At 43.6% G+C, this 23856-nt stretch overlaps 67 non-coding genes across 67 annotated transcripts; all 67 read right to left on the minus strand.

The window, feature by feature from the left end:
• Window positions 1-42: 42 nt before the first annotated feature.
• On the minus strand, window positions 43-115 carry TRNAV-CAC (transfer RNA valine (anticodon CAC)). The gene has a single exon. It is a non-coding gene; the product is annotated as a tRNA-Val (tRNA).
• Window positions 116-319: 204 nt separating this feature from the next.
• On the minus strand, window positions 320-392 carry TRNAV-CAC (transfer RNA valine (anticodon CAC)). Its single transcript has one exon. It is a non-coding gene; the product is annotated as a tRNA-Val (tRNA).
• A 65-nt stretch (window positions 393-457) lies between these two features.
• On the minus strand, window positions 458-530 carry TRNAV-AAC (transfer RNA valine (anticodon AAC)). Its single transcript has one exon. It is a non-coding gene; the product is annotated as a tRNA-Val (tRNA).
• Window positions 531-595: 65 nt separating this feature from the next.
• Window positions 596-668, minus strand: TRNAV-AAC (transfer RNA valine (anticodon AAC)). The gene has a single exon. It is a non-coding gene; the product is annotated as a tRNA-Val (tRNA).
• A 65-nt stretch (window positions 669-733) lies between these two features.
• TRNAV-CAC (transfer RNA valine (anticodon CAC)) lies at window positions 734-806 on the minus strand. Its single transcript has one exon. It is a non-coding gene; the product is annotated as a tRNA-Val (tRNA).
• Window positions 807-1148: 342 nt separating this feature from the next.
• On the minus strand, window positions 1149-1221 carry TRNAV-AAC (transfer RNA valine (anticodon AAC)). The gene has a single exon. It is a non-coding gene; the product is annotated as a tRNA-Val (tRNA).
• A 481-nt stretch (window positions 1222-1702) lies between these two features.
• Window positions 1703-1775, minus strand: TRNAV-CAC (transfer RNA valine (anticodon CAC)). The gene has a single exon. It is a non-coding gene; the product is annotated as a tRNA-Val (tRNA).
• Window positions 1776-2118: 343 nt separating this feature from the next.
• TRNAV-CAC (transfer RNA valine (anticodon CAC)) lies at window positions 2119-2191 on the minus strand. The gene has a single exon. It is a non-coding gene; the product is annotated as a tRNA-Val (tRNA).
• A 65-nt stretch (window positions 2192-2256) lies between these two features.
• TRNAV-CAC (transfer RNA valine (anticodon CAC)) lies at window positions 2257-2329 on the minus strand. Its single transcript has one exon. It is a non-coding gene; the product is annotated as a tRNA-Val (tRNA).
• A 65-nt stretch (window positions 2330-2394) lies between these two features.
• On the minus strand, window positions 2395-2467 carry TRNAV-AAC (transfer RNA valine (anticodon AAC)). The gene has a single exon. It is a non-coding gene; the product is annotated as a tRNA-Val (tRNA).
• Window positions 2468-2532: 65 nt separating this feature from the next.
• TRNAV-CAC (transfer RNA valine (anticodon CAC)) lies at window positions 2533-2605 on the minus strand. The gene has a single exon. It is a non-coding gene; the product is annotated as a tRNA-Val (tRNA).
• Window positions 2606-2947: 342 nt separating this feature from the next.
• TRNAV-AAC (transfer RNA valine (anticodon AAC)) lies at window positions 2948-3020 on the minus strand. The gene has a single exon. It is a non-coding gene; the product is annotated as a tRNA-Val (tRNA).
• A 481-nt stretch (window positions 3021-3501) lies between these two features.
• Window positions 3502-3574, minus strand: TRNAV-CAC (transfer RNA valine (anticodon CAC)). The gene has a single exon. It is a non-coding gene; the product is annotated as a tRNA-Val (tRNA).
• Window positions 3575-3917: 343 nt separating this feature from the next.
• TRNAV-CAC (transfer RNA valine (anticodon CAC)) lies at window positions 3918-3990 on the minus strand. Its single transcript has one exon. It is a non-coding gene; the product is annotated as a tRNA-Val (tRNA).
• A 204-nt stretch (window positions 3991-4194) lies between these two features.
• TRNAV-AAC (transfer RNA valine (anticodon AAC)) lies at window positions 4195-4267 on the minus strand. Its single transcript has one exon. It is a non-coding gene; the product is annotated as a tRNA-Val (tRNA).
• Window positions 4268-4609: 342 nt separating this feature from the next.
• On the minus strand, window positions 4610-4682 carry TRNAV-CAC (transfer RNA valine (anticodon CAC)). Its single transcript has one exon. It is a non-coding gene; the product is annotated as a tRNA-Val (tRNA).
• Window positions 4683-4886: 204 nt separating this feature from the next.
• TRNAV-AAC (transfer RNA valine (anticodon AAC)) lies at window positions 4887-4959 on the minus strand. Its single transcript has one exon. It is a non-coding gene; the product is annotated as a tRNA-Val (tRNA).
• Window positions 4960-5024: 65 nt separating this feature from the next.
• TRNAV-GAC (transfer RNA valine (anticodon GAC)) lies at window positions 5025-5097 on the minus strand. The gene has a single exon. It is a non-coding gene; the product is annotated as a tRNA-Val (tRNA).
• Window positions 5098-5717: 620 nt separating this feature from the next.
• TRNAV-AAC (transfer RNA valine (anticodon AAC)) lies at window positions 5718-5790 on the minus strand. The gene has a single exon. It is a non-coding gene; the product is annotated as a tRNA-Val (tRNA).
• Window positions 5791-6131: 341 nt separating this feature from the next.
• TRNAV-CAC (transfer RNA valine (anticodon CAC)) lies at window positions 6132-6204 on the minus strand. Its single transcript has one exon. It is a non-coding gene; the product is annotated as a tRNA-Val (tRNA).
• Window positions 6205-6408: 204 nt separating this feature from the next.
• TRNAV-CAC (transfer RNA valine (anticodon CAC)) lies at window positions 6409-6481 on the minus strand. The gene has a single exon. It is a non-coding gene; the product is annotated as a tRNA-Val (tRNA).
• Window positions 6482-7100: 619 nt separating this feature from the next.
• TRNAV-CAC (transfer RNA valine (anticodon CAC)) lies at window positions 7101-7173 on the minus strand. The gene has a single exon. It is a non-coding gene; the product is annotated as a tRNA-Val (tRNA).
• A 204-nt stretch (window positions 7174-7377) lies between these two features.
• TRNAV-AAC (transfer RNA valine (anticodon AAC)) lies at window positions 7378-7450 on the minus strand. Its single transcript has one exon. It is a non-coding gene; the product is annotated as a tRNA-Val (tRNA).
• Window positions 7451-7930: 480 nt separating this feature from the next.
• Window positions 7931-8003, minus strand: TRNAV-CAC (transfer RNA valine (anticodon CAC)). The gene has a single exon. It is a non-coding gene; the product is annotated as a tRNA-Val (tRNA).
• A 65-nt stretch (window positions 8004-8068) lies between these two features.
• On the minus strand, window positions 8069-8141 carry TRNAA-UGC (transfer RNA alanine (anticodon UGC)). Its single transcript has one exon. It is a non-coding gene; the product is annotated as a tRNA-Ala (tRNA).
• Window positions 8142-8622: 481 nt separating this feature from the next.
• Window positions 8623-8695, minus strand: TRNAV-AAC (transfer RNA valine (anticodon AAC)). Its single transcript has one exon. It is a non-coding gene; the product is annotated as a tRNA-Val (tRNA).
• A 65-nt stretch (window positions 8696-8760) lies between these two features.
• On the minus strand, window positions 8761-8833 carry TRNAV-GAC (transfer RNA valine (anticodon GAC)). The gene has a single exon. It is a non-coding gene; the product is annotated as a tRNA-Val (tRNA).
• Window positions 8834-9453: 620 nt separating this feature from the next.
• Window positions 9454-9526, minus strand: TRNAV-AAC (transfer RNA valine (anticodon AAC)). Its single transcript has one exon. It is a non-coding gene; the product is annotated as a tRNA-Val (tRNA).
• A 341-nt stretch (window positions 9527-9867) lies between these two features.
• On the minus strand, window positions 9868-9940 carry TRNAV-CAC (transfer RNA valine (anticodon CAC)). The gene has a single exon. It is a non-coding gene; the product is annotated as a tRNA-Val (tRNA).
• Window positions 9941-10144: 204 nt separating this feature from the next.
• On the minus strand, window positions 10145-10217 carry TRNAV-CAC (transfer RNA valine (anticodon CAC)). Its single transcript has one exon. It is a non-coding gene; the product is annotated as a tRNA-Val (tRNA).
• A 619-nt stretch (window positions 10218-10836) lies between these two features.
• Window positions 10837-10909, minus strand: TRNAV-CAC (transfer RNA valine (anticodon CAC)). Its single transcript has one exon. It is a non-coding gene; the product is annotated as a tRNA-Val (tRNA).
• A 204-nt stretch (window positions 10910-11113) lies between these two features.
• Window positions 11114-11186, minus strand: TRNAV-AAC (transfer RNA valine (anticodon AAC)). The gene has a single exon. It is a non-coding gene; the product is annotated as a tRNA-Val (tRNA).
• Window positions 11187-11666: 480 nt separating this feature from the next.
• Window positions 11667-11739, minus strand: TRNAV-CAC (transfer RNA valine (anticodon CAC)). The gene has a single exon. It is a non-coding gene; the product is annotated as a tRNA-Val (tRNA).
• A 65-nt stretch (window positions 11740-11804) lies between these two features.
• Window positions 11805-11877, minus strand: TRNAA-UGC (transfer RNA alanine (anticodon UGC)). Its single transcript has one exon. It is a non-coding gene; the product is annotated as a tRNA-Ala (tRNA).
• Window positions 11878-12358: 481 nt separating this feature from the next.
• Window positions 12359-12431, minus strand: TRNAV-CAC (transfer RNA valine (anticodon CAC)). The gene has a single exon. It is a non-coding gene; the product is annotated as a tRNA-Val (tRNA).
• Window positions 12432-12635: 204 nt separating this feature from the next.
• Window positions 12636-12708, minus strand: TRNAV-AAC (transfer RNA valine (anticodon AAC)). Its single transcript has one exon. It is a non-coding gene; the product is annotated as a tRNA-Val (tRNA).
• A 480-nt stretch (window positions 12709-13188) lies between these two features.
• On the minus strand, window positions 13189-13261 carry TRNAV-CAC (transfer RNA valine (anticodon CAC)). The gene has a single exon. It is a non-coding gene; the product is annotated as a tRNA-Val (tRNA).
• Window positions 13262-13326: 65 nt separating this feature from the next.
• TRNAA-UGC (transfer RNA alanine (anticodon UGC)) lies at window positions 13327-13399 on the minus strand. Its single transcript has one exon. It is a non-coding gene; the product is annotated as a tRNA-Ala (tRNA).
• Window positions 13400-13880: 481 nt separating this feature from the next.
• On the minus strand, window positions 13881-13953 carry TRNAV-CAC (transfer RNA valine (anticodon CAC)). The gene has a single exon. It is a non-coding gene; the product is annotated as a tRNA-Val (tRNA).
• Window positions 13954-14018: 65 nt separating this feature from the next.
• On the minus strand, window positions 14019-14091 carry TRNAV-CAC (transfer RNA valine (anticodon CAC)). The gene has a single exon. It is a non-coding gene; the product is annotated as a tRNA-Val (tRNA).
• A 204-nt stretch (window positions 14092-14295) lies between these two features.
• On the minus strand, window positions 14296-14368 carry TRNAV-AAC (transfer RNA valine (anticodon AAC)). Its single transcript has one exon. It is a non-coding gene; the product is annotated as a tRNA-Val (tRNA).
• A 620-nt stretch (window positions 14369-14988) lies between these two features.
• TRNAV-CAC (transfer RNA valine (anticodon CAC)) lies at window positions 14989-15061 on the minus strand. Its single transcript has one exon. It is a non-coding gene; the product is annotated as a tRNA-Val (tRNA).
• Window positions 15062-15126: 65 nt separating this feature from the next.
• On the minus strand, window positions 15127-15199 carry TRNAA-UGC (transfer RNA alanine (anticodon UGC)). The gene has a single exon. It is a non-coding gene; the product is annotated as a tRNA-Ala (tRNA).
• Window positions 15200-15680: 481 nt separating this feature from the next.
• TRNAV-CAC (transfer RNA valine (anticodon CAC)) lies at window positions 15681-15753 on the minus strand. The gene has a single exon. It is a non-coding gene; the product is annotated as a tRNA-Val (tRNA).
• Window positions 15754-16233: 480 nt separating this feature from the next.
• Window positions 16234-16306, minus strand: TRNAV-CAC (transfer RNA valine (anticodon CAC)). The gene has a single exon. It is a non-coding gene; the product is annotated as a tRNA-Val (tRNA).
• A 65-nt stretch (window positions 16307-16371) lies between these two features.
• TRNAA-UGC (transfer RNA alanine (anticodon UGC)) lies at window positions 16372-16444 on the minus strand. The gene has a single exon. It is a non-coding gene; the product is annotated as a tRNA-Ala (tRNA).
• A 481-nt stretch (window positions 16445-16925) lies between these two features.
• Window positions 16926-16998, minus strand: TRNAV-CAC (transfer RNA valine (anticodon CAC)). The gene has a single exon. It is a non-coding gene; the product is annotated as a tRNA-Val (tRNA).
• Window positions 16999-17202: 204 nt separating this feature from the next.
• Window positions 17203-17275, minus strand: TRNAV-AAC (transfer RNA valine (anticodon AAC)). Its single transcript has one exon. It is a non-coding gene; the product is annotated as a tRNA-Val (tRNA).
• Window positions 17276-17755: 480 nt separating this feature from the next.
• On the minus strand, window positions 17756-17828 carry TRNAV-CAC (transfer RNA valine (anticodon CAC)). Its single transcript has one exon. It is a non-coding gene; the product is annotated as a tRNA-Val (tRNA).
• Window positions 17829-17893: 65 nt separating this feature from the next.
• Window positions 17894-17966, minus strand: TRNAA-UGC (transfer RNA alanine (anticodon UGC)). The gene has a single exon. It is a non-coding gene; the product is annotated as a tRNA-Ala (tRNA).
• A 481-nt stretch (window positions 17967-18447) lies between these two features.
• On the minus strand, window positions 18448-18520 carry TRNAV-CAC (transfer RNA valine (anticodon CAC)). Its single transcript has one exon. It is a non-coding gene; the product is annotated as a tRNA-Val (tRNA).
• Window positions 18521-18585: 65 nt separating this feature from the next.
• TRNAV-CAC (transfer RNA valine (anticodon CAC)) lies at window positions 18586-18658 on the minus strand. The gene has a single exon. It is a non-coding gene; the product is annotated as a tRNA-Val (tRNA).
• Window positions 18659-18862: 204 nt separating this feature from the next.
• On the minus strand, window positions 18863-18935 carry TRNAV-AAC (transfer RNA valine (anticodon AAC)). The gene has a single exon. It is a non-coding gene; the product is annotated as a tRNA-Val (tRNA).
• A 620-nt stretch (window positions 18936-19555) lies between these two features.
• Window positions 19556-19628, minus strand: TRNAV-CAC (transfer RNA valine (anticodon CAC)). Its single transcript has one exon. It is a non-coding gene; the product is annotated as a tRNA-Val (tRNA).
• A 65-nt stretch (window positions 19629-19693) lies between these two features.
• On the minus strand, window positions 19694-19766 carry TRNAA-UGC (transfer RNA alanine (anticodon UGC)). Its single transcript has one exon. It is a non-coding gene; the product is annotated as a tRNA-Ala (tRNA).
• A 481-nt stretch (window positions 19767-20247) lies between these two features.
• Window positions 20248-20320, minus strand: TRNAV-CAC (transfer RNA valine (anticodon CAC)). The gene has a single exon. It is a non-coding gene; the product is annotated as a tRNA-Val (tRNA).
• Window positions 20321-20524: 204 nt separating this feature from the next.
• TRNAV-CAC (transfer RNA valine (anticodon CAC)) lies at window positions 20525-20597 on the minus strand. Its single transcript has one exon. It is a non-coding gene; the product is annotated as a tRNA-Val (tRNA).
• Window positions 20598-20662: 65 nt separating this feature from the next.
• TRNAA-UGC (transfer RNA alanine (anticodon UGC)) lies at window positions 20663-20735 on the minus strand. The gene has a single exon. It is a non-coding gene; the product is annotated as a tRNA-Ala (tRNA).
• A 481-nt stretch (window positions 20736-21216) lies between these two features.
• TRNAV-CAC (transfer RNA valine (anticodon CAC)) lies at window positions 21217-21289 on the minus strand. Its single transcript has one exon. It is a non-coding gene; the product is annotated as a tRNA-Val (tRNA).
• Window positions 21290-21493: 204 nt separating this feature from the next.
• TRNAV-AAC (transfer RNA valine (anticodon AAC)) lies at window positions 21494-21566 on the minus strand. Its single transcript has one exon. It is a non-coding gene; the product is annotated as a tRNA-Val (tRNA).
• A 341-nt stretch (window positions 21567-21907) lies between these two features.
• TRNAV-CAC (transfer RNA valine (anticodon CAC)) lies at window positions 21908-21980 on the minus strand. Its single transcript has one exon. It is a non-coding gene; the product is annotated as a tRNA-Val (tRNA).
• Window positions 21981-22184: 204 nt separating this feature from the next.
• On the minus strand, window positions 22185-22257 carry TRNAV-CAC (transfer RNA valine (anticodon CAC)). The gene has a single exon. It is a non-coding gene; the product is annotated as a tRNA-Val (tRNA).
• Window positions 22258-22322: 65 nt separating this feature from the next.
• On the minus strand, window positions 22323-22395 carry TRNAA-UGC (transfer RNA alanine (anticodon UGC)). The gene has a single exon. It is a non-coding gene; the product is annotated as a tRNA-Ala (tRNA).
• Window positions 22396-22876: 481 nt separating this feature from the next.
• On the minus strand, window positions 22877-22949 carry TRNAV-CAC (transfer RNA valine (anticodon CAC)). The gene has a single exon. It is a non-coding gene; the product is annotated as a tRNA-Val (tRNA).
• A 65-nt stretch (window positions 22950-23014) lies between these two features.
• TRNAV-CAC (transfer RNA valine (anticodon CAC)) lies at window positions 23015-23087 on the minus strand. Its single transcript has one exon. It is a non-coding gene; the product is annotated as a tRNA-Val (tRNA).
• Window positions 23088-23568: 481 nt separating this feature from the next.
• TRNAV-CAC (transfer RNA valine (anticodon CAC)) lies at window positions 23569-23641 on the minus strand. The gene has a single exon. It is a non-coding gene; the product is annotated as a tRNA-Val (tRNA).
• A 65-nt stretch (window positions 23642-23706) lies between these two features.
• On the minus strand, window positions 23707-23779 carry TRNAV-CAC (transfer RNA valine (anticodon CAC)). The gene has a single exon. It is a non-coding gene; the product is annotated as a tRNA-Val (tRNA).
• Window positions 23780-23856: the final 77 nt, after the last annotated feature.

Consider the following 23856-nt stretch of genomic DNA (forward strand, 5'->3'; position numbering starts at 1 on the left):
AGACCTAGCTTGATTTTATGCCCAATCACGATGGTCAAAATATGTATCTACCAGGGCTCGAACCTGGGACCTTCCGCTTGTGAAGCGGACGTGATAACCACTACACCATAGATACGTAGTTATAAAGAGTTTTCCAAGAGACCTAGCTTATTTTTATGCCCAATCACGATGGTCAAAATATGTATCTAACATGGGCTCGGTCTTGGAACCTTCCGCGTGTGAAGCGGACGTGATACCCACTACACCATAGATACTTAGTAATACTGAGTTTTCCAAGAGACCTAGCTAATTTTTATGCCCAATCACGATGGTCAAAATATGTATCTACCAGGGCCCGAACTTGGGACCTTCCGCTTGTGAAGCGGACATGATAACCACTACACCATAGATACGTAGTAATGCTGAGTTTTCCAAGAGACCTAGCTTATTTTTATGCCCAATCACGATGGACAAAATATGTATCTACCAGGGTTCGAACCTGGGACCTTCCGCGTGTTAGGCGGACGTGATAACCACTACACCATAGATACGTAGTAATAAAGAGTTTTCCAAGAGACCTAGCTTATTTTTATGCCCAATCACGATGGTCAAAATATGTATCTACCAGGGCTCGAACCTGGGACCTTCCGCGTGTTAGGCGGACGTCATAACCACTACACCATAGATACGTAGTAATGCTGAGTTCTCCAATAGAACTAGCTTGATTTTATGCCCAATCACGATGGTCAAAATATGTACCTACCAGGGCTCGAACCTGGGACCTTCCGCTTGTGAAGCGGACGTGATAACCACTACACCATAGATACGTAGTAATAAAGAGTTTTCCAAGAGACCTAGCTTATTTTTATGCCAATCACGATGGTCAAAATATGTATCTAACATGGGCTCGATCTTGGAACCTTCCGCGTCTGAAGCGGACGTGATACCCACTACACCATAGATACGTAGCAATGTTGAGTTTTCCAAGAGACCTAGCTTATTTTTATGCCCAATCACGATGGTCAAAATATGTATCTAACATGGGCTCGATCTTGGAACCTTCCGCGTGTGAAGCGGACGTGATAACCACTACACCATAGATACTTAGTAATACTGAGTTTTCCAAGAGACCTAGCTTATTTTTATGCCCAATCACGATGGACAAAATATGTATCTACCAGGGTTCGAACCTGGGACCTTCCGCGTGTTAGGCGGACGTGATAACCACTACACAATAGATACGTAGTAATACTGAGTTTTCCAAGAGACCTAGCTTACTTTTTTGCCCAATCACGATTGACAAAATATGTAGCTAACAGGGCTCGAACCTTGGACCTTCCGCGTGTTAGGCGGACGTGATAACCACTACACCATAGATACGTAGTAATGCTGAGTTTTCCAAGAGACCTAGCTTATTTTTATGCCCAATCACGATGGTCAAAATATGTATCTAACATGGGCTCGATCTTGGAACCTTCCGCGTCTGAAGCGGACGTGATACCCACTACACCATAGATACGTAGCAATGTTGAGTTTTCCAAGAGACCTAGCTTATTTTTATGCCCAATCACGATGGTCAAAATATGTATCTAACATGGGTTCGGTCTTGGAACCTTCCGCGTGTGAAGCGGACGTGATACCCACTACACCATAGATACTTAGTAATACTGAGTTTTCCAAGAGACCTAGCTTATTTTTATGCCCAATCACGATGGTCAAAATATGTATCTACCAGGGCCCGAACTTGGGACCTTCCGCTTGTGAAGCGGACATGATAACCACTACACCATAGATACGTAGTAATGCTGAGTTTTCCAAGAGACCTAGCTTGATTTTATGCCCAATCACGATGGTCAAAATATGTATCTAACATGGGCTCGATCTTGGAACCTTCCGCGTGTGAAGCGGACGTGGTAACCACTACACCATAGATACGGTGCAATGTTGAGTTTTCCAAGAGACCTAGCTTATTTTTATGCCCAATCACGATGGTCAAAATATGTATCTAACATGGGCTCGGTCTTGGAACCTTCCGCGTGTGAAGCGGACGTGATACCCACTACACCATAGATACTTAGTAATACTGAGTTTTCCAAGAGACCTAGCTTATTTTTATGCCCAATCACGATGGTCAAAATATGTATCTACCAGGGCCCGAACTTGGGACCTTCCGCTTGTGAAGCGGACGTGATAACCACTACACCATAGATACGACGTAATGCTGAGTTTTCCAATAGACCTAGCTTGATTTTATGCCCAATCACGATGGTCAAAATATGTATCTACCAGGGCTCGAACCTGGGACCTTCCGCTTGTGAAGCGGACGTGATAACCACTACACCATAGATACGTAGTAATAAAGAGTTTTCCAAGAGACCTAGCTTATTTTTATGCCCAATCACGATGGTCAAAATATGTATCTACCAGGGCTCGAACCTGGGACCTTCCGCGTGTTAGGCGGACGTCATAACCACTACACCATAGATACGTAGTAATGCTGAGTTCTCCAATAGAACTAGCTTGATTTTATGCCCAATCACGATGGTCAAAATATGTACCTACCAGGGCTCGAACCTGGGACCTTCCGCTTGTGAAGCGGACGTGATAACCACTACACCATAGATACGTAGTAATAAAGAGTTTTCCAAGAGACCTAGCTTATTTTTATGCCAATCACGATGGTCAAAATATGTATCTAACATGGGCTCGATCTTGGAACCTTCCGCGTCTGAAGCGGACGTGATACCCACTACACCATAGATACGTAGCAATGTTGAGTTTTCCAAGAGACCTAGCTTATTTTTATGCCCAATCACGATGGTCAAAATATGTATCTAACATGGGCTCGATCTTGGAACCTTCCGCGTGTGAAGCGGACGTGATAACCACTACACCATAGATACTTAGTAATACTGAGTTTTCCAAGAGACCTAGCTTATTTTTACGCCCAATCACGATGGACAAAATATGTATCTACCAGGGTTCGAACCTGGGACCTTCCGCGTGTTAGGCGGACGTGATAACCACTACACAATAGATACGTAGTAATACTGAGTTTTCCAAGAGACCTAGCTTACTTTTTTGCCCAATCACGATTGACAAAATATGTAGCTAACAGGGCTCGAACCTTGGACCTTCCGCGTGTTAGGCGGACGTGATAACCACTACACCATAGATACGTAGTAATGCTGAGTTTTCCAAGAGACCTAGCTTATTTTTATGCCCAATCACGATGGTCAAAATATGTATCTAACATGGGCTCGATCTTGGAACCTTCCGCGTCTGAAGCGGACGTGATACCCACTACACCATAGATACGTAGCAATGTTGAGTTTTCCAAGAGACCTAGCTTATTTTTATGCCCAATCACGATGGTCAAAATATGTATCTAACATGGGTTCGGTCTTGGAACCTTCCGCGTGTGAAGCGGACGTGATACCCACTACACCATAGATACTTAGTAATACTGAGTTTTCCAAGAGACCTAGCTTATTTTTATGCCCAATCACGATGGTCAAAATATGTATCTACCAGGGCCCGAACTTGGGACCTTCCGCTTGTGAAGCGGACATGATAACCACTACACCATAGATACGTAGTAATGCTGAGTTTTCCAAGAGACCTAGCTTGATTTTATGCCCAATCACGATGGTCAAAATATGTATCTAACATGGGCTCGATCTTGGAACCTTCCGCGTGTGAAGCGGACGTGATAACCACTACACCATAGATACTTAGTAATACTGAGTTTTCCAAGAGACCTAGCTTATTTTTATGCCCAATCACGATGGTCAAAATATGTATCTAACATGGGCTCGGTCTTGGAACCTTCCGCGTGTGAAGCGGACGTGCTACCCACTACACCATAGATACTTAGTAATACTGAGTTTTCCAAGAGACCTAGCTTATTTTTATGCCCAATCACGATGGTCAAAATATGTATCTACCAGGGCCCGAACTTGGGACCTTCCGCTTGTGAAGCGGACATGATAACCACTACACCATAGATACGTAGTAATGCTGAGTTTTCCAAGAGACCTAGCTTGATTTTATGCCCAATCACGATGGTCAAAATATGTATCTAACATGGGCTCGATCTTGGAACCTTCTGCGTGTGAAGCGGACGTGATAACCACTACACCATAGATACTTAGTAATACTGAGTTTTCCAAGAGACCTAGCTTATTTTTATGCCCAATCACGATGGACAAAATATGTATCTACCAGGGTTCAAACCTGGGACCTTCCGCGTGTTAGGCGGACGTGATAACCACTACACCATAGATACGTAGTAATACTGAGTTTTCCAAGAGACCTAGCTTACTTTTTTGCCCAATCACGATTGACAAAATATGAAGCTAACAGGGCTCGAACCTAGGACCTTCCGCGTGTTAGGCGGACGTGATAACCACTACACCATTGATACGTAGTAGAACTGAGTTTTCCAAGAGACCTAGCTTACTTTTTTGCCCAATCACGATTGACAAAATATGTATCTAACATGGGCTCGGTCTTGGAACCTTCCGCGTGTGAAGCGGACGTGATACCCACTACACCATAGATACTTAATAATACTGAGTTCTCCAAGAGACCTAGCTTATTTTTATGCCCAATCACGATGGTCAAAATATGTATCTACCAGGGCCCGAACTTGGGACCTTCCGCTTGTGAAGCGGACATGATAACCACTACACCATAGATACGTAGTAATGCTGAGTTTTCCAAGAGACCTAGCTTGATTTTATGCCCAATCACGATGGTCAAAGTATGTATCTAACATGGGCTCGATCTTGGAACCTTCCGCGTGTGAAGCGGACGTGATAACCACTACACCATAGATACTTAGTAATACTGAGTTTTCCAAGAGACCTAGCTTATTTTTATGCCCAATCACGATGGACAAAATATGTATCTACCAGGGTTCGAACCTGGGACCTTCCGCGTGTTAGGCGGACGTGATAACCACTACACCATAGATACGTAGTAATACTGAGTTTTCCAAGAGACCTAGCTTACTTTTTTGCCCAATCACGATTGACAAAATATGTAGCTAACAGGGCTCGAACCTAGGACCTTCCGCGTGTCAGGCGGACGTGATAACCACTACACCATAGATACGTAGTAATGCTGAGTTTTCCAAGAGACCTAGCTTATTTTTATGCCCAATCACGATGGTCAAAATATGTATCTAACATGGGCTCGATCTTGGAACCTTCCGCGTCTGAAGCGGACGTGATACCCACTACACCATAGATACGTAGCAATGTTGAGTTTTCCAAGAGACCTAGCTTATTTTTATGCCCAATCACGATGGTCAAAATATGTATCTAACATGGGCTCGGTCTTGGAACCTTCCGAGTGTGAAGCGGACGTGATACCCACTACACCATAGATACTTAGTAATACTGAGTTTTCCAAGAGACCTAGCTTATTTTTATGCCCAATCACGATGGTCAAAATATGTATCTACCAGGGCCCGAACTTGGGACCTTCCGCTTATGAAGCGGACATGATAACCACTACACCATAGATACGTAGTAATGCTGAGTTTTCCAAGAGACCTAGCTTGATTTTATGCCCAATCACGATGGTCAAAATATGTATCTAACATGGGCTCGATCTTGGAACCCTCCGCGTGTGAAGCGGACGTGATAACCACTACACCATAGATACTTAGTAATACTGAGTTTTCCAAGAGACCTAGCTTATTTTTATGCCCAATCACGATGGACAAAATATGTATCTACCAGGGTTCGAACCTGGGACCTTCCGCGTGTTAGGCGGACGTGATAACCACTACACCATAGATACGTAGTAATACTGAGTTTTCCAAGAGACCTAGCTTAGTTTTTTGCCCAATCACGATTGACAAAATATGTAGCTAACAGGGCTCGAACCTAGGACCTTCCGCGTGTTAGGCGGACGTGATAACCACTACACCATAGATACGTAGTAATACTGAGTTTTCCAAGAGACCTAGCTTACTTTTTTGCCCAATCACGATTGACAAAATATGTAGCTAACAGGGCTCGAACCTAGGACCTTCCGCGTGTTAGGCGGACGTGATAACCACTACACCATAGATACTTAGTAATACTGAGTTTTCCAAGAGACCTAGCTTATTTTTATGCCTAATCACGATGGTCAAAATATGTATCTACCAGGGCCCGAACTTGGGATCTTCCGCTTGTGAAGCGGACGTGATAACCACTACACCATAGATACGTAGTAATACTGAGTTTTCCAAGAGACCTAGCTTGATTTTATGCCCAATCACGATGGTCAAAATATGTACCTAAAATGGGCTCGATCTTGGGACCTTCCGCGTGTGAAGCGGACGTGATACCCACTACACCATACATACTTAGTAATACTGAGTTTTCCAAGAGACCTAGCTTATTTTTATGCCCAATCACGATGGTCAAAATATGTATCTACCAGGGCCCGAACTTGGGACCTTCCGCTTGTGAAGCGGACATGATAACCACTACACCATAGATACGTAGTAATGCTGAGTTTTCCAAGAGACCTAGCTTGATTTTATGTCCAATCACGATTGACAAAATATGTAGCTAACAGGGCTCGAACCTAGGAGCTTCCGCGTGCAAGGCGGACGTGATAACCACTACACCATAGATACTTAGTAATACTGAGTTTTCCAAGAGACCTAGCTTATTTTTATGCCCAATCACGATGGACAAAATATGTAGCTAACAGGGCTCGAACCTGGGACCTTCCGCTTGTGAATTGGACGTGATAACCACTACACCATAGATACGTAGTAATGCTGAGTTTTCCAAGAGACCTAGCTTGATTTTATGCCCAATCACGATGGTCAAAATATGTATCTAACATGGGCTCGATCTTGGAACCTTCTGCGTGTGAAGCGGACGTGATAACCACTACACCATAGATACTTAGTAATACTGAGTTTTCCAAGAGACCTAGCTTATTTTTATGCCCAATCACGATGGACAAAATATGTATCTAACATGGGCTCGGTCTTGGAACCTTCCGCGTGTGAAGCGGACGTGATACCCACTACACCATAGATACTTAGTAATACTGAGTTTTCCAAGAGACCTAGCTTATTTTTATGCCCAATCACGATGGTCAAAATATGTATCTACCAGGGCCCGAACTTGGGACCTTCCGCTTGTGAAGCGGACATGATAACCACTACACCATAGATACGTAGTAATGCTGAGTTTTCCAAGAGACCTAGCTTGATTTTATGCCCAATCACGATGGTCAAAATATGTACCTAACATGGGCTCGATCTTGGAACCCTCCGCGTGTGAAGCGGACGTGATAACCACTACACCATAGATACTTAGTAATACTGAGTTTTCCAAGAGACCTAGCTTATTTTTATGCCCAATCACGATGGACAAAATATGTATCTACCAGGGTTCGAACCTGGGACCTTCCGCGTGTTAGGCGGACGTGATAACCACTACACCATAGATACGTAGTAATACTGAGTTTTCCAAGAGACCTAGCTTACTTTTTTGCCCAATCACGATTGACAAAATATGTAGCTAACAGGGCTCGAACCTAGGACCTTCCGCGTGTTAGGCGGACGTGATAACCACTACACCATAGATACGTAGTAATACTGAGTTTTCCAAGAGACCTAGCTTACTTTTTTGCCCAATCACGATTGACAAAATATGTAGCTAACAGGGCTCGAACCTAGGACCTTCCGCGTGTTAGGCGGACGTGATAACCACTACACCATAGATACTTAGTAATACTGAGTTTTCCAAGAGACCTAGCTTGATTTTATGCCCAATCACGATGGTCAAAATATGTACCTAAAATGGGCTCGATCTTGGGACCTTCCGCGTGTGAAGCGGACGTGATACCCACTACACCATACATACTTAGTAATACTGAGTTTTCCAAGAGACCTAGCTTATTTTTATGCCCAATCACGATGGTCAAAATATGTATCTACCAGGGCCCGAACTTGGGACCTTCCGCTTGTGAAGCGGACATGATAACCACTACACCATAGATACGTAGTAATGCTGAGTTTTCCAAGAGACCTAGCTTGATTTTATGTCCAATCACGATTGACAAAATATGTAGCTAACAGGGCTCGAACCTAGGACCTTCCGCGTGCAAGGCGGACGTGATAACCACTACACCATAGATACTTAGTAATACTGAGTTTTCCAAGAGACCTAGCTTATTTTTATGCCCAATCACGATGGACAAAATATGTAGCTAACAGGGCTCGAACCTGGGACCTTCCGCTTGTGAATTGGACGTGATAACCACTACACCATAGATACGTAGTAATGCTGAGTTTTCCAAGAGACCTAGCTTGATTTTATGCCCAATCACGATGGTCAAAATATGTATCTAACATGGGCTCGATCTTGGAACCTTCTGCGTGTGAAGCGGACGTGATAACCACTACACCATAGATACTTAGTAATACTGAGTTTTCCAAGAGACCTAGCTTATTTTTATGCCCAATCACGATGGACAAAATATGTATCTAACATGGGCTCGGTCTTGGAACCTTCCGCGTGTGAAGCGGACGTGATAACCACTACACCATAGATACTTAGTAATACTGAGTTTTCCAAGAGACCTAGCTTATTTTTATGCCCAATCACGATGGACAAAATATGTATCTACCAGGGTTCGAACCTGGGACCTTCCGCGTGTTAGGCGGACGTGATAACCACTACACCATAGATACGTAGTAATACTGAGTTTTCCAAGAGACCTAGCTTACTTTTTTGCCCAATCACGATTGACAAAATATGTAGCTAACAGGGCTCGAACCTAGGACCTTCCGCGTGTCAGGCGGACGTGATAACCACTACACCATAGATACGTAGTAATGCTGAGTTTTCCAAGAGACCTAGCTTATTTTTATGCCCAATCACGATGGTCAAAATATGTATCTAACATGGGCTCGATCTTGGAACCTTCCGCGTCTGAAGCGGACGTGATACCCACTACACCATAGATACGTAGCAATGTTGAGTTTTCCAAGAGACCTAGCTTATTTTTATGCCCAATCACGATGGTCAAAATATGTATCTAACATGGGCTCGGTCTTGGAACCTTCCGAGTGTGAAGCGGACGTGATACCCACTACACCATAGATACTTAGTAATACTGAGTTTTCCAAGAGACCTAGCTTATTTTTATGCCCAATCACGATGGTCAAAATATGTATCTACCAGGGCCCGAACTTGGGACCTTCCGCTTATGAAGCGGACATGATAACCACTACACCATAGATACGTAGTAATGCTGAGTTTTCCAAGAGACCTAGCTTGATTTTATGCCCAATCACGATGGTCAAAATATGTATCTAACATGGGCTCGATCTTGGAACCCTCCGCGTGTGAAGCGGACGTGATAACCACTACACCATAGATACTTAGTAATACTGAGTTTTCCAAGAGACCTAGCTTATTTTTATGCCCAATCACGATGGACAAAATATGTATCTACCAGGGTTCGAACCTGGGACCTTCCGCGTGTTAGGCGGACGTGATAACCACTACACCATAGATACGTAGTAATACTGAGTTTTCCAAGAGACCTAGCTTAGTTTTTTGCCCAATCACGATTGACAAAATATGTAGCTAACAGGGCTCGAACCTAGGACCTTCCGCGTGTTAGGCGGACGTGATAACCACTACACCATAGATACGTAGTAATACTGAGTTTTCCAAGAGACCTAGCTTACTTTTTTGCCCAATCACGATTGACAAAATATGTAGCTAACAGGGCTCGAACCTAGGACCTTCCGCGTGTTAGGCGGACGTGATAACCACTACACCATAGATACTTAGTAATACTGAGTTTTCCAAGAGACCTAGCTTATTTTTATGCCTAATCACGATGGTCAAAATATGTATCTACCAGGGCCCGAACTTGGGATCTTCCGCTTGTGAAGCGGACGTGATAACCACTACACCATAGATACGTAGTAATACTGAGTTTTCCAAGAGACCTAGCTTGATTTTATGCCCAATCACGATGGTCAAAATATGTACCTAAAATGGGCTCGATCTTGGGACCTTCCGCGTGTGAAGCGGACGTGATACCCACTACACCATACATACTTAGTAATACTGAGTTTTCCAAGAGACCTAGCTTATTTTTATGCCCAATCACGATGGTCAAAATATGTATCTACCAGGGCCCGAACTTGGGACCTTCCGCTTGTGAAGCGGACATGATAACCACTACACCATAGATACGTAGTAATGCTGAGTTTTCCAAGAGACCTAGCTTGATTTTATGTCCAATCACGATTGACAAAATATGTAGCTAACAGGGCTCGAACCTAGGAGCTTCCGCGTGCAAGGCGGACGTGATAACCACTACACCATAGATACTTAGTAATACTGAGTTTTCCAAGAGACCTAGCTTATTTTTATGCCCAATCACGATGGACAAAATATGTAGCTAACAGGGCTCGAACCTGGGACCTTCCGCTTGTGAATTGGACGTGATAACCACTACACCATAGATACGTAGTAATGCTGAGTTTTCCAAGAGACCTAGCTTGATTTTATGCCCAATCACGATGGTCAAAATATGTATCTAACATGGGCTCGATCTTGGAACCTTCTGCGTGTGAAGCGGACGTGATAACCACTACACCATAGATACTTAGTAATACTGAGTTTTCCAAGAGACCTAGCTTATTTTTATGCCCAATCACGATGGACAAAATATGTATCTAACATGGGCTCGGTCTTGGAACCTTCCGCGTGTGAAGCGGACGTGATACCCACTACACCATAGATACTTAGTAATACTGAGTTTTCCAAGAGACCTAGCTTATTTTTATGCCCAATCACGATGGTCAAAATATGTATCTACCAGGGCCCGAACTTGGGACCTTCCGCTTGTGAAGCGGACATGATAACCACTACACCATAGATACGTAGTAATGCTGAGTTTTCCAAGAGACCTAGCTTGATTTTATGCCCAATCACGATGGTCAAAATATGTACCTAACATGGGCTCGATCTTGGAACCCTCCGCGTGTGAAGCGGACGTGATAACCACTACACCATAGATACTTAGTAATACTGAGTTTTCCAAGAGACCTAGCTTATTTTTATGCCCAATCACGATGGACAAAATATGTATCTACCAGGGTTCGAACCTGGGACCTTCCGCGTGTTAGGCGGACGTGATAACCACTACACCATAGATACGTAGTAATACTGAGTTTTCCAAGAGACCTAGCTTACTTTTTTGCCCAATCACGATTGACAAAATATGTAGCTAACAGGGCTCGAACCTAGGACCTTCCGCGTGTTAGGCGGACGTGATAACCACTACACCATAGATACGTAGTAATACTGAGTTTTCCAAGAGACCTAGCTTACTTTTTTGCCCAATCACGATTGACAAAATATGTAGCTAACAGGGCTCGAACCTAGGACCTTCCGCGTGTTAGGCGGACGTGATAACCACTACACCATAGATACTTAGTAATACTGAGTTTTCCAAGAGACCTAGCTTGATTTTATGCCCAATCACGATGGTCAAAATATGTACCTAAAATGGGCTCGATCTTGGGACCTTCCGCGTGTGAAGCGGACGTGATACCCACTACACCATACATACTTAGTAATACTGAGTTTTCCAAGAGACCTAGCTTATTTTTATGCCCAATCACGATGGTCAAAATATGTATCTACCAGGGCCCGAACTTGGGACCTTCCGCTTGTGAAGCGGACATGATAACCACTACACCATAGATACGTAGTAATGCTGAGTTTTCCAAGAGACCTAGCTTGATTTTATGTCCAATCACGATTGACAAAATATGTAGCTAACAGGGCTCGAACCTAGGACCTTCCGCGTGCAAGGCGGACGTGATAACCACTACACCATAGATACTTAGTAATACTGAGTTTTCCAAGAGACCTAGCTTATTTTTATGCCCAATCACGATGGACAAAATATGTAGCTAACAGGGCTCGAACCTGGGACCTTCCGCTTGTGAATTGGACGTGATAACCACTACACCATAGATACGTAGTAATGCTGAGTTTTCCAAGAGACCTAGCTTGATTTTATGCCCAATCACGATGGTCAAAATATGTATCTAACATGGGCTCGATCTTGGAACCTTCTGCGTGTGAAGCGGACGTGATAACCACTACACCATAGATACTTAGTAATACTGAGTTTTCCAAGAGACCTAGCTTATTTTTATGCCCAATCACGATGGACAAAATATGTATCTAACATGGGCTCGGTCTTGGAACCTTCCGCGTGTGAAGCGGACGTGATACCCACTACACCATAGATACTTAGTAATACTGAGTTTTCCAAGAGACCTAGCTTATTTTTATGCCCAATCACGATGGTCAAAATATGTATCTACCAGGGCCCGAACTTGGGACCTTCCGCTTGTGAAGCGGACATGATAACCACTACACCATAGATACGTAGTAATGCTGAGTTTTCCAAGAGACCTAGCTTGATTTTATGCCCAATCACGATGGTCAAAATATGTACCTAACATGGGCTCGATCTTGGAACCCTCCGCGTGTGAAGCGGACGTGATAACCACTACACCATAGATACTTAGTAATACTGAGTTTTCCAAGAGACCTAGCTTATTTTTATGCCCAATCACGATGGACAAAATATGTATCTACCAGGGTTCGAACCTGGGACCTTCCGCGTGTTAGGCGGACGTGATAACCACTACACCATAGATACGTAGTAATACTGAGTTTTCCAAGAGACCTAGCTTACTTTTTTGCCCAATCACGATTGACAAAATATGTAGCTAACAGGGCTCGAACCTAGGACCTTCCGCGTGTTAGGCGGACGTGATAACCACTACACCATAGATACGTAGTAATACTGAGTTTTCCAAGAGACCTAGCTTACTTTTTTGCCCAATCACGATTGACAAAATATGTAGCTAACAGGGCTCGAACCTAGGACCTTCCGCGTGTTAGGCGGACGTGATAACCACTACACCATAGATACTTAGTAATACTGAGTTTTCCAAGAGACCTAGCTTGATTTTATGCCCAATCACGATGGTCAAAATATGTACCTAAAATGGGCTCGATCTTGGGACCTTCCGCGTGTGAAGCGGACGTGATACCCACTACACCATACATACTTAGTAATACTGAGTTTTCCAAGAGACCTAGCTTATTTTTATGCCCAATCACGATGGTCAAAATATGTATCTACCAGGGCCCGAACTTGGGACCTTCCGCTTGTGAAGCGGACATGATAACCACTACACCATAGATACGTAGTAATGCTGAGTTTTCCAAGAGACCTAGCTTGATTTTATGTCCAATCACGATTGACAAAATATGTAGCTAACAGGGCTCGAACCTAGGACCTTCCGCGTGCAAGGCGGACGTGATAACCACTACACCATAGATACTTAGTAATACTGAGTTTTCCAAGAGACCTAGCTTATTTTTATGCCCAATCACGATGGACAAAATATGTAGCTAACAGGGCTCGAACCTGGGACCTTCCGCTTGTGAATTGGACGTGATAACCACTACACCATAGATACGTAGTAATGCTGAGTTTTCCAAGAGACCTAGCTTGATTTTATGCCCAATCACGATGGTCAAAATATGTATCTAACATGGGCTCGATCTTGGAACCTTCTGCGTGTGAAGCGGACGTGATAACCACTACACCATAGATACTTAGTAATACTGAGTTTTCCAAGAGACCTAGCTTATTTTTATGCCCAATCACGATGGACAAAATATGTATCTAACATGGGCTCGGTCTTGGAACCTTCCGCGTGTGAAGCGGACGTGATACCCACTACACCATAGATACTTAGTAATACTGAGTTTTCCAAGAGACCTAGCTTATTTTTATGCCCAATCACGATGGTCAAAATATGTATCTACCAGGGCCCGAACTTGGGACCTTCCGCTTGTGAAGCGGACATGATAACCACTACACCATAGATACGTAGTAATGCTGAGTTTTCCAAGAGACCTAGCTTATTTTTATGCCCAATCACGATGGTCAAAATATGTATCTACCAGGGCCCGAACTTGGGACCTTCCGCTTGTGAAGCGGACATGATAACCACTACACCATAGATACGTAGTAATGCTGAGTTTTCCAAGAGACCTAGCTTGATTTTATGCCCAATCACGATGGTCAAAATATGTATCTAACATGGGCTCGATCTTGGAACCTTCTGCGTGTGAAGCGGACGTGATAACCACTACACCATAGATACTTAGTAATACTGAGTTTTCCAAGAGACCTAGCTTATTTTTATGCCCAATCACGATGGACAAAATATGTATCTACCAGGGTTCGAACCTGGGACCTTCCGCGTGTTAGGCGGACGTGATAACCACTACACCATAGATACGTAGTAGTACTGAGTTTTCCAAGAGACCTAGCTTACTTTTTTGCCCAATCACGATTGACAAAATATGTAGCTAACAGGGCTCGAACCTAGGACCTTCCGCGTGTTAGGCGGACGTGATAACCACTACACCATAGATACGTAGTAATGCTGAGTTTTCCAAGAGACCTAGCATATTTTTATGCCCAATCACGATGGTCAAAATATGTATCTAACATGGGCTCGATCTTGGAACCTTCCGCGTCTGAAGCGGACGTGATACCCACTACACCATAGATACGTAGCAATGTTGAGTTTTCCAAGAGACCTAGCTTATTTTTATGCCCAATCACGATGGTCAAAATATGTATCTAACATGGGCTCGGTCTTGGAACCTTCCGCGTGTGAAGCGGACGTGATAACCACTACACCATAGATACGTAGTAATACTGAGTTTTCCAAGAGACCTAGCTTGATTTTATGCCCAATCACGATGGTCAAAATATGTACCTAAAATGGGCTCGATCTTGGGACCTTCCGCGTGTGAAGCGGACGTGATACCCACTACACCATACATACTTAGTAATACTGAGTTTTCCAAGAGACCTAGCTTATTTTTATGCCCAATCACGATGGTCAAAATATGTATCTACCAGGGCCCGAACTTGGGACCTTCCGCTTGTGAAGCGGACATGATAACCACTACACCATAGATACGTAGTAATGCTGAGTTTTCCAAGAGACCTAGCTTGATTTTATGTCCAATCACGATTGACAAAATATGTAGCTAACAGGGCTCGAACCTAGGACCTTCCGCGTGCAAGGCGGACGTGATAACCACTACACCATAGATACTTAGTAATACTGAGTTTTCCAAGAGACCTAGCTTATTTTTATGCCCAATCACGATGGACAAAATATGTAGCTAACAGGGCTCGAACCTGGGACCTTCCGCTTGTGAATTGGACGTGATAACCACTACACCATAGATACGTAGTAATGCTGAGTTTTCCAAGAGACCTAGCTTGATTTTATGCCCAATCACGATGGTCAAAATATGTATCTAACATGGGCTCGATCTTGGAACCTTCTGCGAGTGAAGCGGACGTGATAACCACTACACCATAGATACTTAGTAATACTGAGTTTTCCAAGAGACCTAGCTTATTTTTATGCCCAATCACGATGGACAAAATATGTATCTAACATGGGCTCGGTCTTGGAACCTTCCGCGTGTGAAGCGGACGTGATACCCACTACACCATAGATACTTAGTAATACTGAGTTTTCCAAGAGACCTAGCTTATTTTTATGCCCAATCACGATGGTCAAAATATGTATCTACCAGGGCCCGAACTTGGGACCTTCCGCTTGTGAAGCGGACATGATAACCACTACACCATAGATACGTAGTAATGCTGAGTTTTCCAAGAGACCTAGCTTGATTTTATGCCCAATCACGATGGTCAAAATATGTAGCTAACAGGGCTCGAACCTAGGACCTTCCGCGTGTTAGGCGGACGTGATAACCACTACACCATAGATACGTAGTAATACTGAGTTTTCCAAGAGACCTAGCTTACTTTTTTGCCCAATCACGATTGACAAAATATGTAGCTAACAGGGCTCGAACCTAGGACCTTCCGCGTGTTAGGCGGACGTGATAACCACTACACCATAGATACTTAGTAATACTGAGTTTTCCAAGAGACCTAGCTTGATTTTATGCCCAATCACGATGGTCAAAATATGTACCTAAAATGGGCTCGATCTTGGGACCTTCCGCGTGTGAAGCGGACGTGATACCCACTACACCATACATACTTAGTAATACTGAGTTTTCCAAGAGACCTAGCTTATTTTTATGCCCAATCACGATGGTCAAAATATGTATCTACCAGGGCCCGAACTTGGGACCTTCCGCTTGTGAAGCGGACATGATAACCACTACACCATAGATACGTAGTAATGCTGAGTTTTCCAAGAGACCTAGCTTGATTTTATGTCCAATCACGATTGACAAAATATGTAGCTAACAGGGCTCGAACCTAGGACCTTCCGCGTGCAAGGCGGACGTGATAACCACTACACCATAGATACTTAGTAATACTGAGTTTTCCAAGAGACCTAGCTTATTTTTATGCCCAATCACGATGGACAAAATATGTAGCTAACAGGGCTCGAACCTGGGACCTTCCGCTTGTGAATTGGACGTGATAACCACTACACCATAGATACGTAGTAATGCTGAGTTTTCCAAGAGACCTAGCTTGATTTTATGCCCAATCACGATGGTCAAAATATGTATCTAACATGGGCTCGATCTTGGAACCTTCTGCGTGTGAAGCGGACGTGATAACCACTACACCATAGATACTTAGTAATACTGAGTTTTCCAAGAGACCTAGCTTATTTTTATGCCCAATCACGATGGACAAAATATGTATCTAACATGGGCTCGGTCTTGGAACCTTCCGCGTGTGAAGCGGACGTGATACCCACTACACCATAGATACTTAGTAATACTGAGTTTTCCAAGAGACCTAGCTTATTTTTATGCCCAATCACGATGGTCAAAATATGTATCTACCAGGGCCCGAACTTGGGACCTTCCGCTTGTGAAGCGGACATGATAACCACTACACCATAGATACGTAGTAATGCTGAGTTTTCCAAGAGACCTAGCTTGATTTTATGCCCAATCACGATGGTCAAAATATGTACCTAACATGGGCTCGATCTTGGAACCCTCCGCGTGTGAAGCGGACGTGATAACCACTACACCATAGATACTTAGTAATACTGAGTTTTCCAAGAGACCTAGCTTATTTTTATGCCCAATCACGATGGACAAAATATGTATCTACCAGGGTTCGAACCTGGGACCTTCCGCGTGTTAGGCGGACGTGATAACCACTACACCATAGATACGTAGTAATACTGAGTTTTCCAAGAGACCTAGCTTACTTTTTTGCCCAATCACGATTGACAAAATATGTAGCTAACAGGGCTCGAACCTAGGACCTTCCGCGTGTTAGGCGGACGTGATAACCACTACACCATAGATACGTAGTAATACTGAGTTTTCCAAGAGACCTAGCTTACTTTTTTGCCCAATCACGATTGACAAAATATGTAGCTAACAGGGCTCGAACCTAGGACCTTCCGCGTGTTAGGCGGACGTGATAACCACTACACCATAGATACTTAGTAATACTGAGTTTTCCAAGAGACCTAGCTTGATTTTATGCCCAATCACGATGGTCAAAATATGTACCTAAAATGGGCTCGATCTTGGGACCTTCCGCGTGTGAAGCGGACGTGATACCCACTACACCATACATACTTAGTAATACTGAGTTTTCCAAGAGACCTAGCTTATTTTTATGCCCAATCACGATGGTCAAAATATGTATCTACCAGGGCCCGAACTTGGGACCTTCCGCTTGTGAAGCGGACATGATAACCACTACACCATAGATACGTAGTAATGCTGAGTTTTCCAAGAGACCTAGCTTGATTTTATGTCCAATCACGATTGACAAAATATGTAGCTAACAGGGCTCGAACCTAGGACCTTCCGCGTGCAAGGCGGACGTGATAACCACTACACCATAGATACTTAGTAATACTGAGTTTTCCAAGAGACCTAGCTTATTTTTATGCCCAATCACGATGGACAAAATATGTAGCTAACAGGGCTCGAACCTGGGACCTTCCGCTTGTGAATTGGACGTGATAACCACTACACCATAGATACGTAGTAATGCTGAGTTTTCCAAGAGACCTAGCTTGATTTTATGCCCAATCACGATGGTCAAAATATGTATCTAACATGGGCTCGATCTTGGAACCTTCTGCGTGTGAAGCGGACGTGATAACCACTACACCATAGATACTTAGTAATACTGAGTTTTCCAAGAGACCTAGCTTATTTTTATGCCCAATCACGATGGACAAAATATGTATCTAACATGGGCTCGGTCTTGGAACCTTCCGCGTGTGAAGCGGACGTGATACCCACTACACCATAGATACTTAGTAATACTGAGTTTTCCAAGAGACCTAGCTTATTTTTATGCCCAATCACGATGGTCAAAATATGTATCTACCAGGGCCCGAACTTGGGACCTTCCGCTTGTGAAGCGGACATGATAACCACTACACCATAGATACGTAGTAATGCTGAGTTTTCCAAGAGACCTAGCTTATTTTTATGCCCAATCACGATGGTCAAAATATGTATCTACCAGGGCCCGAACTTGGGACCTTCCGCTTGTGAAGCGGACATGATAACCACTACACCATAGATACGTAGTAATGCTGAGTTTTCCAAGAGACCTAGCTTGATTTTATGCCCAATCACGATGGTCAAAATATGTATCTAACATGGGCTCGATCTTGGAACCTTCTGCGTGTGAAGCGGACGTGATAACCACTACACCATAGATACTTAGTAATACTGAGTTTTCCAAGAGACCTAGCTTATTTTTATGCCCAATCACGATGGACAAAATATGTATCTACCAGGGTTCGAACCTGGGACCTTCCGCGTGTTAGGCGGACGTGATAACCACTACACCATAGATACGTAGTAGTACTGAGTTTTCCAAGAGACCTAGCTTACTTTTTTGCCCAATCACGATTGACAAAATATGTAGCTAACAGGGCTCGAACCTAGGACCTTCCGCGTGTTAGGCGGACGTGATAACCACTACACCATAGATACGTAGTAATGCTGAGTTTTCCAAGAGACCTAGCATATTTTTATGCCCAATCACGATGGTCAAAATATGTATCTAACATGGGCTCGATCTTGGAACCTTCCGCGTCTGAAGCGGACGTGATACCCACTACACCATAGATACGTAGCAATGTTGAGTTTTCCAAGAGACCTAGCTTATTTTTATGCCCAATCACGATGGTCAAAATATGTATCTAACATGGGCTCGGTCTTGGAACCTTCCGCGTGTGAAGCGGACGTGATAACCACTACACCATAGATACGTAGTAATACTGAGTTTTCCAAGAGACCTAGCTTGATTTTATGCCCAATCACGATGGTCAAAATATGTACCTAAAATGGGCTCGATCTTGGGACCTTCCGCGTGTGAAGCGGACGTGATACCCACTACACCATACATACTTAGTAATACTGAGTTTTCCAAGAGACCTAGCTTATTTTTATGCCCAATCACGATGGTCAAAATATGTATCTACCAGGGCCCGAACTTGGGACCTTCCGCTTGTGAAGCGGACATGATAACCACTACACCATAGATACGTAGTAATGCTGAGTTTTCCAAGAGACCTAGCTTGATTTTATGTCCAATCACGATTGACAAAATATGTAGCTAACAGGGCTCGAACCTAGGACCTTCCGCGTGCAAGGCGGACGTGATAACCACTACACCATAGATACTTAGTAATACTGAGTTTTCCAAGAGACCTAGCTTATTTTTATGCCCAATCACGATGGACAAAATATGTAGCTAACAGGGCTCGAACCTGGGACCTTCCGCTTGTGAATTGGACGTGATAACCACTACACCATAGATACGTAGTAATGCTGAGTTTTCCAAGAGACCTAGCTTGATTTTATGCCCAATCACGATGGTCAAAATATGTATCTAACATGGGCTCGATCTTGGAACCTTCTGCGAGTGAAGCGGACGTGATAACCACTACACCATAGATACTTAGTAATACTGAGTTTTCCAAGAGACCTAGCTTATTTTTATGCCCAATCACGATGGACAAAATATGTATCTAACATGGGCTCGGTCTTGGAACCTTCCGCGTGTGAAGCGGACGTGATACCCACTACACCATAGATACTTAGTAATACTGAGTTTTCCAAGAGACCTAGCTTATTTTTATGCCCAATCACGATGGTCAAAATATGTATCTACCAGGGCCCGAACTTGGGACCTTCCGCTTGTGAAGCGGACATGATAACCACTACACCATAGATACGTAGTAATGCTGAGTTTTCCAAGAGACCTAGCTTGATTTTATGCCCAATCACGATGGTCAAAATATGTACCTAAAATGGGCTCGATCTTGGGACCTTCCGCGTGTGAAGCGGACGTGATACCCACTACACCATACATACTTAGTAATACTGAGTTTTCCAAGAGACCTAGCTTATTTTTATGCCCAATCACGATGGTCAAAATATGTATCTACCAGGGCCCGAACTTGGGACCTTCCGCTTGTGAAGCGGACATGATAACCACTACACCATAGATACGTAGTAATGCTGAGTTTTCCAAGAGACCTAGCTTGATTTTATGTCCAATCACGATTGACAAAATATGTAGCTAACAGGGCTCGAACCTAGGACCTTCCGCGTGCAAGGCGGACGTGATAACCACTACACCATAGATACTTAGTAATACTGAGTTTTCCAAGAGACCTAGCTTATTTTTATGCCCAATCACGATGGACAAAATATGTAGCTAACAGGGCTCGAACCTGGGACCTTCCGCTTGTGAATTGGACGTGATAACCACTACACCATAGATACGTAGTAATGCTGAGTTTTCCAAGAGACCTAGCTTGATTTTATGCCCAATCACGATGGTCAAAATATGTATCTAACATGGGCTCGATCTTGGAACCTTCTGCGAGTGAAGCGGACGTGATAACCACTACACCATAGATACTTAGTAATACTGAGTTTTCCAAGAGACCTAGCTTATTTTTATGCCCAATCACGATGGACAAAATATGTATCTAACATGGGCTCGGTCTTGGAACCTTCCGCGTGTGAAGCGGACGTGATACCCACTACACCATAGATACTTAGTAATACTGAGTTTTCCAAGAGACCTAGCTTATTTTTATGCCCAATCACGATGGTCAAAATATGTATCTACCAGGGCCCGAACTTGGGACCTTCCGCTTGTGAAGCGGACATGATAACCACTACACCATAGATACGTAGTAATGCTGAGTTTTCCAAGAGACCTAGCTTGATTTTATGCCCAATCACGATGGTCAAAATATGTATCTAACATGGGCTCGATCTTGGAACCCTCCGCGTGTGAAGCGGACGTGATAACCACTACACCATAGATACTTAGTAATACTGAGTTTTCCAAGAGACCTAGCTTATTTTTATGCCCAATCACGATGGACAAAATATGTATCTACCAGGGTTCGAACCTGGGACCTTCCGCGTGTTAGGCGGACGTGATAACCACTACACCATAGATACGTAGTAATACTGAGTTTTCCAAGAGACCTAGCTTACTTTTTTGCCCAATCACGATTGACAAAATATGTAGCTAACAGGGCTCGAACCTAGGACCTTCCGCGTGTTAGGCGGACGTGATAACCACTACACCATAGATACGTAGTAATACTGAGTTTTCCAAGAGACCTAGCTTACTTTTTTGCCCAATCACGATTGACAAAATATGTAGCTAACAGGGCTCGAACCTAGGACCTTCCGCGTGTTAGGCGGACGTGATAACCACTACACCATAGATACTTAGTAATACTGAGTTTTCCAAGAGACCTAGCTTATTTTTATGCCTAATCACGATGGTCAAAATATGTATCTACCAGGGCCCGAACTTGGGATCTTCCGCTTGTGAAGCGGACGTGATAACCACTACACCATAGATACGTAGTAATACTGAGTTTTCCAAGAGACCTAGCTTGATTTTATGCCCAATCACGATGGTCAAAATATGTACCTAAAATGGGCTCGATCTTGGGACCTTCCGCGTGTGAAGCGGACGTGATACCCACTACACCATACATACTTAGTAATACTGAGTTTTCCAAGAGACCTAGCTTATTTTTATGCCCAATCACGATGGTCAAAATATGTATCTACCAGGGCCCGAACTTGGGACCTTCCGCTTGTGAAGCGGACATGATAACCACTACACCATAGATACGTAGTAATGCTGAGTTTTCCAAGAGACCTAGCTTGATTTTATGTCCAATCACGATTGACAAAATATGTAGCTAACAGGGCTCGAACCTAGGACCTTCCGCGTGCAAGGCGGACGTGATAACCACTACACCATAGATACTTAGTAATACTGAGTTTTCCAAGAGACCTAGCTTATTTTTATGCCCAATCACGATGGACAAAATATGTAGCTAACAGGGCTCGAACCTGGGACCTTCCGCTTGTGAATTGGACGTGATAACCACTACACCATAGATACGTAGTAATGCTGAGTTTTCCAAGAGACCTAGCTTGATTTTATGCCCAATCACGATGGTCAAAATATGTATCTAACATGGGCTCGATCTTGGAACCTTCTGCGTGTGAAGCGGACGTGATAACCACTACACCATAGATACTTAGTAATACTGAGTTTTCCAAGAGACCTAGCTTATTTTTATGCCCAATCACGATGGACAAAATATGTATCTAACATGGGCTCGGTCTTGGAACCTTCCGCGTGTGAAGCGGACGTGATACCCACTACACCATAGATACTTAGTAATACTGAGTTTTCCAAGAGACCTAGCTTATTTTTATGCCCAATCACGATGGTCAAAATATGTATCTACCAGGGCCCGAACTTGGGACCTTCCGCTTGTGAAGCGGACATGATAACCACTACACCATAGATACGTAGTAATGCTGAGTTTTCCAAGAGACCTAGCTTATTTTTATGCCCAATCACGATGGTCAAAATATGTATCTACCAGGGCCCGAACTTGGGACCTTCCGCTTGTGAAGCGGACATGATAACCACTACACCATAGATACGTAGTAATGCTGAGTTTTCCAAGAGACCTAGCTTACTTTTTTGCCCAATCACGATTGACAAAATATGTAGCTAACAGGGCTCGAACCTAGGACCTTCCGCGTGTTAGGCGGACGTGATAACCACTACACCATAGATACGTAGTAATGCTGAGTTTTCCAAGAGACCTAGCATATTTTTATGCCCAATCACGATGGTCAAAATATGTATCTAACATGGGCTCGATCTTGGAACCTTCCGCGTCTGAAGCGGACGTGATACCCACTACACCATAGATACGTAGCAATGTTGAGTTTTCCAAGAGACCTAGCTTATTTTTATGCCCAATCACGATGGTCAAAATATGTATCTAACATGGGCTCGGTCTTGGAACCTTCCGCGTGTGAAGCGGACGTGATACCCACTACACCATAGATACTTAGTAATACTGAGTTTTCCAAGAGACCTAGCTTATTTTTATGCCCAATCACGATGGTCAAAATATGTATCTACCAGGGCCCGAACTTGGGACCTTCCGCTTGTGAAGCGGACATGATAACCACTACACCATAGATACGTAGTAATGCTGAGTTTTCCAAGAGACCTAGCTTGATTTTATGCCCAATCACGATGGTCAAAATATGTACCTACCAGGGCTCGAACCTGGGACCTTCCGCTTGTGAAGCGGACGTGATAACCACTACACCATAGATACGTAGAAATACTGAGTTTTCCAAGAGACCTAGCTTACTTTTTTGCCCAATCACGATTGACAAAATATGTATCTAACAT

This window comes from Phalangium opilio, unplaced genomic scaffold (genome assembly GCF_054372755.1).
Source record: "Phalangium opilio isolate 3A_F unplaced genomic scaffold, DU_Popi_V2 ptg000094l_1, whole genome shotgun sequence".
Taxonomy (NCBI): Eukaryota; Metazoa; Arthropoda; class Arachnida; order Opiliones; family Phalangiidae; genus Phalangium; species Phalangium opilio.